The sequence below is a fragment of the Pecten maximus genome, chromosome 10 (genome assembly GCF_902652985.1).
Source record: "Pecten maximus chromosome 10, xPecMax1.1, whole genome shotgun sequence".
Taxonomy (NCBI): Eukaryota; Metazoa; Mollusca; class Bivalvia; order Pectinida; family Pectinidae; genus Pecten; species Pecten maximus.
Window position 1 is genome coordinate 5,512,603 of NC_047024.1, and position 7,245 is coordinate 5,519,847.

Below are 7,245 nucleotides of genomic sequence, written 5' to 3' on the forward strand. Positions count from 1 at the left end.
CTTTTGAATATTACCAAAGATAAGTATTTTGAAGCGAGAGCTTATGTAGGAGAATTTTGAAAGAATATTGGAACTGTAAGATAGTTCATATTTCGTAACACTATATCAAGGAAAATACTGCCCGTTGTCGTTGTATAGGAAGATAGCAGTTTGTACTAAGGGACCACGGAACCAAATGATTTCCCATAGACGGTAATGTTAACGTTTATCACGCTACTGCTTAAATGGAGTTTTCAACACTGGTCCAGTAGCAATAATTTTGAAGTATGTCATCTCGGAAACCTATAAATGGAATTATAAAAAATTCCACCAATTTGAACTTTTTTTTATATGGGGGCCGCCATCTTGTACTGAAATCAGCACCAAAAATTCATCTAAATTAACAACAAAATACACACGTACTTACCTCCCCCTGACAAAAACAGGCTAGCAAAAAAATAACTGTTTTTCTATATATTTTACATCTATATGTATTGCCCGACCCACATATTAAAACTTTGGAAACTTCTCTCACCTTAATATCCAATCAGTAGGCCCCGATGTGTTCACCTTCCTATTAAATCTTCTGCCCAAACGGGGAAAACCTTAAGGACCGTGGCAAAACCAGATGTTAAACTTAAACACCGTCTCTTCTTCCATTAGAGATACGATAAAGACATCTTCTTGACACTATGTAGGCGGATTTCTCTTTTTTTTTCTTTTTTTTTCTCTCACTCAGAGCCAAGAGGTTATGACTATCAGCCGAACAAAACTAGCAAAAGCCTATAGTTATCTCGACTCTTTACAATTCTACTCGCTTACAAGCTAATACCTTCAAACATGCATGCACACGTACGTACATACAAACACATACTCATTCAATCAAAGCCACCGTCCAACGCCTATACACACGCAAAAAGAGACACACAGACATACGACAAACAGACACCATGGACGACATTGACCAATTTAAACCCTGTCACTGTTAGATATATAGACAACCACACAATTCACTGATAGCCGAATAAAAACACAACATCAGTCAGATACACATATAAAACATTTACACTAGGCGACTTCCTTAAAAGTTCCTTCATTAATGTAATAATATGTATGGCGAAAAGCAATTTAGTATGTATATCGGCTATGAATGGATCAATAGCACCTGTCCAAATGTTTCCAGACATAATGGTTCAGGCTGATCCCATTCACCAAACGATCATTTTTACTGAACAGCTTGCGGCGCAGACCAAACGAATGAACGAGTTAGAACTTTTACATTCAAAAGATGTGACCAAGCTGACCAAACGTGTACAGCAGCTTTCGGATTCACACGAAAACGATTTGCCTGCTGAACAAAGGAAGTGAAGTAACTTAAAGGTTTATGCGTCACAGATGCAGATATGACATCAATGTTATGCAAAGGATAAAATATTTGGAGCGTGTGTGACAAAGATCGCATTTCACATTACGACGACAAGCCGTATAACAAGGGAAGTAACCTTATACTGACTTCGCCCGCTAAAACAACCTCTGATGAATCAACTACAGCTGAAGGGGACAAATTAAAGCATGGATGACTAACGAGCTCTATAGGTAGTGATGGGAACAGAAGGATCCAGTCTGGGCATCACAGTATTACTCGTGTCAATAATTGCATAGCGAATGATGTGGTATTTCGAAAGGACAATTTCAAAAGATCAATTTGTCTATTTATATATCTTCTATCACACCGATCTTGTACACATGTAATTGACAGTCTATTGTGTTACAACGAACTCGGACGAAGGAATCTGAAGTGGTATGTTGCATAGTCTTTGTAATTTGCATAGATTTGATAATGGGACTTGGTTTTGGATTGGGTTTACCCGATATCACAAGTGAACACTCATTTCATCGTTCAAACACTCATATCGGGCTTCCTTGGAAATGGATACAATCAAACTGGAGACTAATGGAGATGTTTAACATGACTTCAACACCAGTGAAATGGTCGTTTGAAACAAATGAGTTATCGGCCAATCGACAAATTACTTCAAGGTTACCAGCCTTCGATCTGAACTATGAAACCTATTTTATCACGGCGGAGAAGAGCTACAGTAAGTTTTTCTCATGGAAGTTATCCCATACTGTCGTGCTGTTTAGATTACGTCATTCGTGATACATGGGATATTATTTTTTCACAATATGGTGGTATTAAATCATATCATGTCAAGTGGGATGTCAAATTTGTCATTGGGAAATGTTTGCAAATTAAAACTTGACCGGAAACAATCTGTTTATGTTATTTTTTGGAGATACCACCTTACTATACTGATTATGTTCAAGGGTCATCGTAATCCTTATATCAGGAGAACAGATAGAGGGGACGAATTTGTTTCTTAATGATTTTTTGAAGTCTGTCAAATTCGATTAGGTAGGGCAGTGTTCTTCTTTGATGACGTTTGGTCTCCTCAGCTACAGGAATTACCTGGACAGAGCCAGAAATTGGTATGGTCACGATTGTATGTGTCACGGGGAAGTTCTATATCATTCTAAAGGTAGATAAACCTCCTGGTTTGTGGGGTTTTGAAAACAAGTACTCCTTGTGCGAGTGAACGAGAGTAAAACCAAGGTCTTGAAGAACCTTCAGCAGGACACAACCTGACAAAATCTCGTCATAATGAGTTATAAGATAAACAAATTAAACAGCTTAACAGGATAATCCCTCCTGGTATGTTTGAGGTGGTGCGCAAACATATTAACATATATTGAATACATGTGTGATATGGGAATAAAAAAGTCCCTTCTCCTCAAACATAGATTTAGTTAGGACAAACAATTGTTCGCTTAGATCCTTTATCGACTATCGGATGTCATAATGAGTTATAAGATAAACAGATTAAACAGCTTAACAGGAGAATCCCTCCTGGTATTTGATACATAAATGGATATAGACTCCTACAACATAAGTTGATCAGGTATTGTTCGATGCAGGAACAGAGGTCAGGATATTGACAGGTAGAAATAGAGGATAATATACATAAAACTGCCTTCTCAGTAAGTAATTAAATTTCAAGGAACGTGATAGAGTGGGATTTGAGAAGGGCCCAGTTTAAGTGCTGTTCCTTATTATGTTCATCAAGGTAAAAAGGAGGTTATAACTGTAAAAGATCAAGGAGTAGTAGTGTACAGCCAGCCGGGAGTGAACCCGCGACACTCGGCTTACTGGTCCGCCGCTCTATCAACTGAGCTAAAGGGAAATACTCCCTAGCTTGAAGATAGAAGGCGACAATACAACTATGTACAGTATATAAATTTCGTTTTCGTTATATTTTAATTATGTAAAGTCAGGTGGGGTGTGTTTGCACGTGCAGTTGTTACCTGTATACGTCATCGACGAGATTGTTACTGAACAAAGCGGACGTACAACATTTTGCTCTGTAATATTGAATATGACTGAAGAAAAACAGGGAAATTCTTCTACGGAAATTAGTGCAGAAAATGACGGCATTAATTTAACAACGACAGATGCCCTTTCATTATTTTCGTCACGTTTGGAGGTAGCACTGGAGAGGCATCAATTCCAGATACTTGAGGAATTTGAAGATAAACTTGGAGCTCATGAGCAGTTGACGGAGGCTGGTCCATGTAATAAGTCGGACTTCAAGTTCAAGTTTGCTTCCAATTAAAAACAGTTTTTGTTTAATACGTCAAGACAGGGTGAAGTTAAACGTGCTTTAGTGAACATTAAACAACAAGGTCAGAATAGTCAGGCTGTGGCTATTTTGGAAGAGTGTGTTTCGGCCATTACAGAGAGGAACCAAATTATCAAAATAGCGGACAAACATGGTTGGGATACGGTCGACGAGTATGTTGATGATCTTATTGCCGATAGTCCTGACGATTCTGTACGTCTCAAGCAGGTGTAACCAATACCACACTGACGAGTATTCAGTTGTTAAAGATTCTTTATTGTCCAGTTAGATACCTAAAACAATATAATAAAATACGATTACACTCTTACTAACATTCCTCTCACACACATTATCTTACAATTGATCATAAATAGATAAAATATGTTAGAGGAAAATAAGAGTGACTTACCAGGGATCCTGCGAGTGTTAACGATTACATGTCTGTTCACCTGGGCAGGTATCGCAAGAGTGATACCTGTACAGGTAAATGTTGGACAGGTGGCGGGAAAAGAAGAATGGGGTGGTTTAGCCAATCGCACGCTCACATGCTCACGATACATGTATTACTACATCTACCGGTGACCCCATGACCTGAATATATAATATATACCCAGGTTACACAGGCAGAGGCCGGAGCTATAAGAAAAGAAAGACCAAGGCTTCTACAGGTCAAGGGATACCCTATTCAAGGGGAGGTAGTCAGTAACGAGGAGGTTTCAGCGGTCCGGGAGAATTCCCTGGTTACGGGTCCTCACAAAACTATGCAATCGGGCTTCAGCAAGTCTACGGGGAAGCGACCTCCCGGGATGGAGTGTTCAGCACTTCAGGCAGCCGTCACACGTACAGGACAGTTTGGTAGGAATGGTGGCGGCGGAGTTCCCATCTGCTACTACTGCAACGGACCAGGATATTGGGCTAACAACTGTCCAAGGAAGGTCAAGGCAAGGCCTTGCCCTCAAGCAGCAGGACAGCTCCAGGACCAAAACTCTGAAGCACCAGCTAATTTGGTAAGATCTGATCCATGTGAGATGTATGTTAATTTAGAAAAATATGATTTGGAGAATTCAACTAATGATAATCTATTAACTATGAAAGGAAGATTAAGAGTTTGTAAAGATTTTACATTAAATGCTTCAGAGAATATTTGTAATGTAGCAGAAATGGGTTATCTAATACCTTTTTTAGAAGAGCCCCCTAGTTCGTTTTCTCGTAATAACAAATCGGCCATATTGCATGAGAAATTTCTACAAAATGCCATAGAGGAATTAGTAAAGTCGGGAGTAATCATGGAATGCGAGTCAGTGACGTCTGTTGTCAATCCGTTATCCGTATCGGTTAACGCGAAAGGGAAAAACAGATTAATTTTGGATCTGAGGTGTGTTAATCAGTTTGTTCAAAAGAAAAAGTTCAAAATGAAAGTTGTAAAGGAAGCATTAAATTATGTATTTTCAGACGGCTACATGTTCAAACTTGATTTAAAGTCAGGTTATCATCACGTGGAAATGCATCCAGATCATTTCAAGTTTTTGGGTTTTGCATGGAAAGTGGACGATGGTACGAAGTACTCCGTTTTCAGGTGTCTGCCGTTTTATCTGTGTTCAGCACCTCATATTTTTACAAAGTTGTTAAGACCCTTAGTGAGAAGATGGAGGTCCTGGGGTTTCAAAATGGTGGTATATTTAGACGATGGGTAAGGTATGAACGATACGTTCGAATCAACTTTAAAGATGTCCAAGTCTGTTCATTCTGATTTAGAGAGTGCAGGTTTTCTTCCTAACGATCAGAAAAGTGTATGGGTTCCTGTGCAAAAGTTAGAGTGGTTAGGTTTTGTGTGGAATCTTATAGATGGAGTTTTGAATATCAGTGTTGATAAGAGATTGGATATAAAGAAAGTTGCTCAAGATGCTCATCGGGCGAATGGAATTTCAGCTAGAGATGTAGCTAAACTTACAGGAAAAATAGTCTCTGTCTGGGAGAGTCTGGGGAACGTGTGTAGATTTAGAACTGGATCCCTACATAGCGGTGTATGTCAGAAACAGAGCTGGGATACTAGGAGTCAGCTTGGAGAAGTGGCTCTGAATGAAGCAGAGTTTTGGGCCGAAAATATCTTAATTTTGTTACCTCGTAAATTTCGATAGTTTGATCCTGATTTTGATTTCCACATTTTTACTGATGCGAGTTGTCATGCAGGAGCCGGTTATTGTGTATAATTTGACGATGTTTTAGTACATAATATGTGGTCTAAGGAAGATGCCTGCAAAAGTTCAACATGGCGCGAGCTCAATGCTATTGAAATAACACTGAAAAGTTTTGCTGAAAAGCTGTTCAATAATAGCGTGTTAGTTTGTACTGATAATCAGAGTGTCCCACGTATTTTGGAGGTTGGTAGTAGGTGTAAATTTACAACAAATCGCAACCTCGGTGCTGAAGTTAGCAGAACTATTCCAATTTTCTTTGAGTATCCAGTGGATACCGAGGCATGATAATCGCTTAGCTGATCAGTTCAGTAGATTCGTTGATTTTGACGACTTGGCTGTAGAAAACAGTTTTTTTTTTATTTGTTTGAGAGTAAGTGGGGTCCACACACGTGCGACGTGTTTGCTGACAACAGCAATAACAAGGTCATGACCATTTTTCTCTAAGTACGCATGCCCGGGTTCAGCTTGAGTGAACACCTACAATTTTGATTGGTCCGCCTACAGATGTTGGGTGGTTCCACCTGTGTGCTTGACAGCGTGAGCTATCAATCATCTTGCTGCGTGTAAAGCTAACGGTACTTTAGTGGTCCCACGTTGGCCATCGGCAGCTTTCTGGCCTTTGTTAGTGGCTCCAAACGGAAATGATTTCAAAGATGTTGTCATTGATGTTGTTGAATATGTGAAACCAGCACATTTATTCAAAGCAGGTTCTCATATTTTTTTTTTTTTTTTTTTCAAACAAACATTTTATTCACTCAGATTTATAGCAATACACATTACAATATTTGTCCTCTCACAAGAGGGCTCTCACTCGTCATACTTCATTCACACACTGATTTAATTGACTAGTTTCCATATTGTGTACTGTACCTTATATATCTATTGACTAGGCCTAAAAAATAAAAATAAAAAATATATTACACGGTTTTTGTGTTGTTTTTTTTAAATCCTCTTATCCGACGACCGTATCGTTGTATTACCCGCCATGCTTACATTTCCGGTTTATATTGGGCATGTGGATTGTGTGTGTGCAGTGTACGTATCGTCTAGTGATTATCGAGTTCGATGCAACGTTATTTTTATCAACTTCATGGTAAGTACTTACTATTAAAATTAAATTTGTATCTTGACAATATCTGCGTATTGAAATTTGCTAATGTCTGTTTCCTTCACGTGTGTGTTTTGTTTTCTCACTCCACGTGGTCGTGATCTGCCGGTGCCTGTGATTGTGTACACGTTGTTGGTCATGCTTCATTTATAAGGCATATTAGACTGTACTATTAAAAATATTCAATATTCAATTTTACATTTTGTTAAAATATTTATAATAATTTTTTTTTAATCTATTTTCAGTTGGAGAGTGTTGTGTTCCTGTGTACAGTGTATCTTAC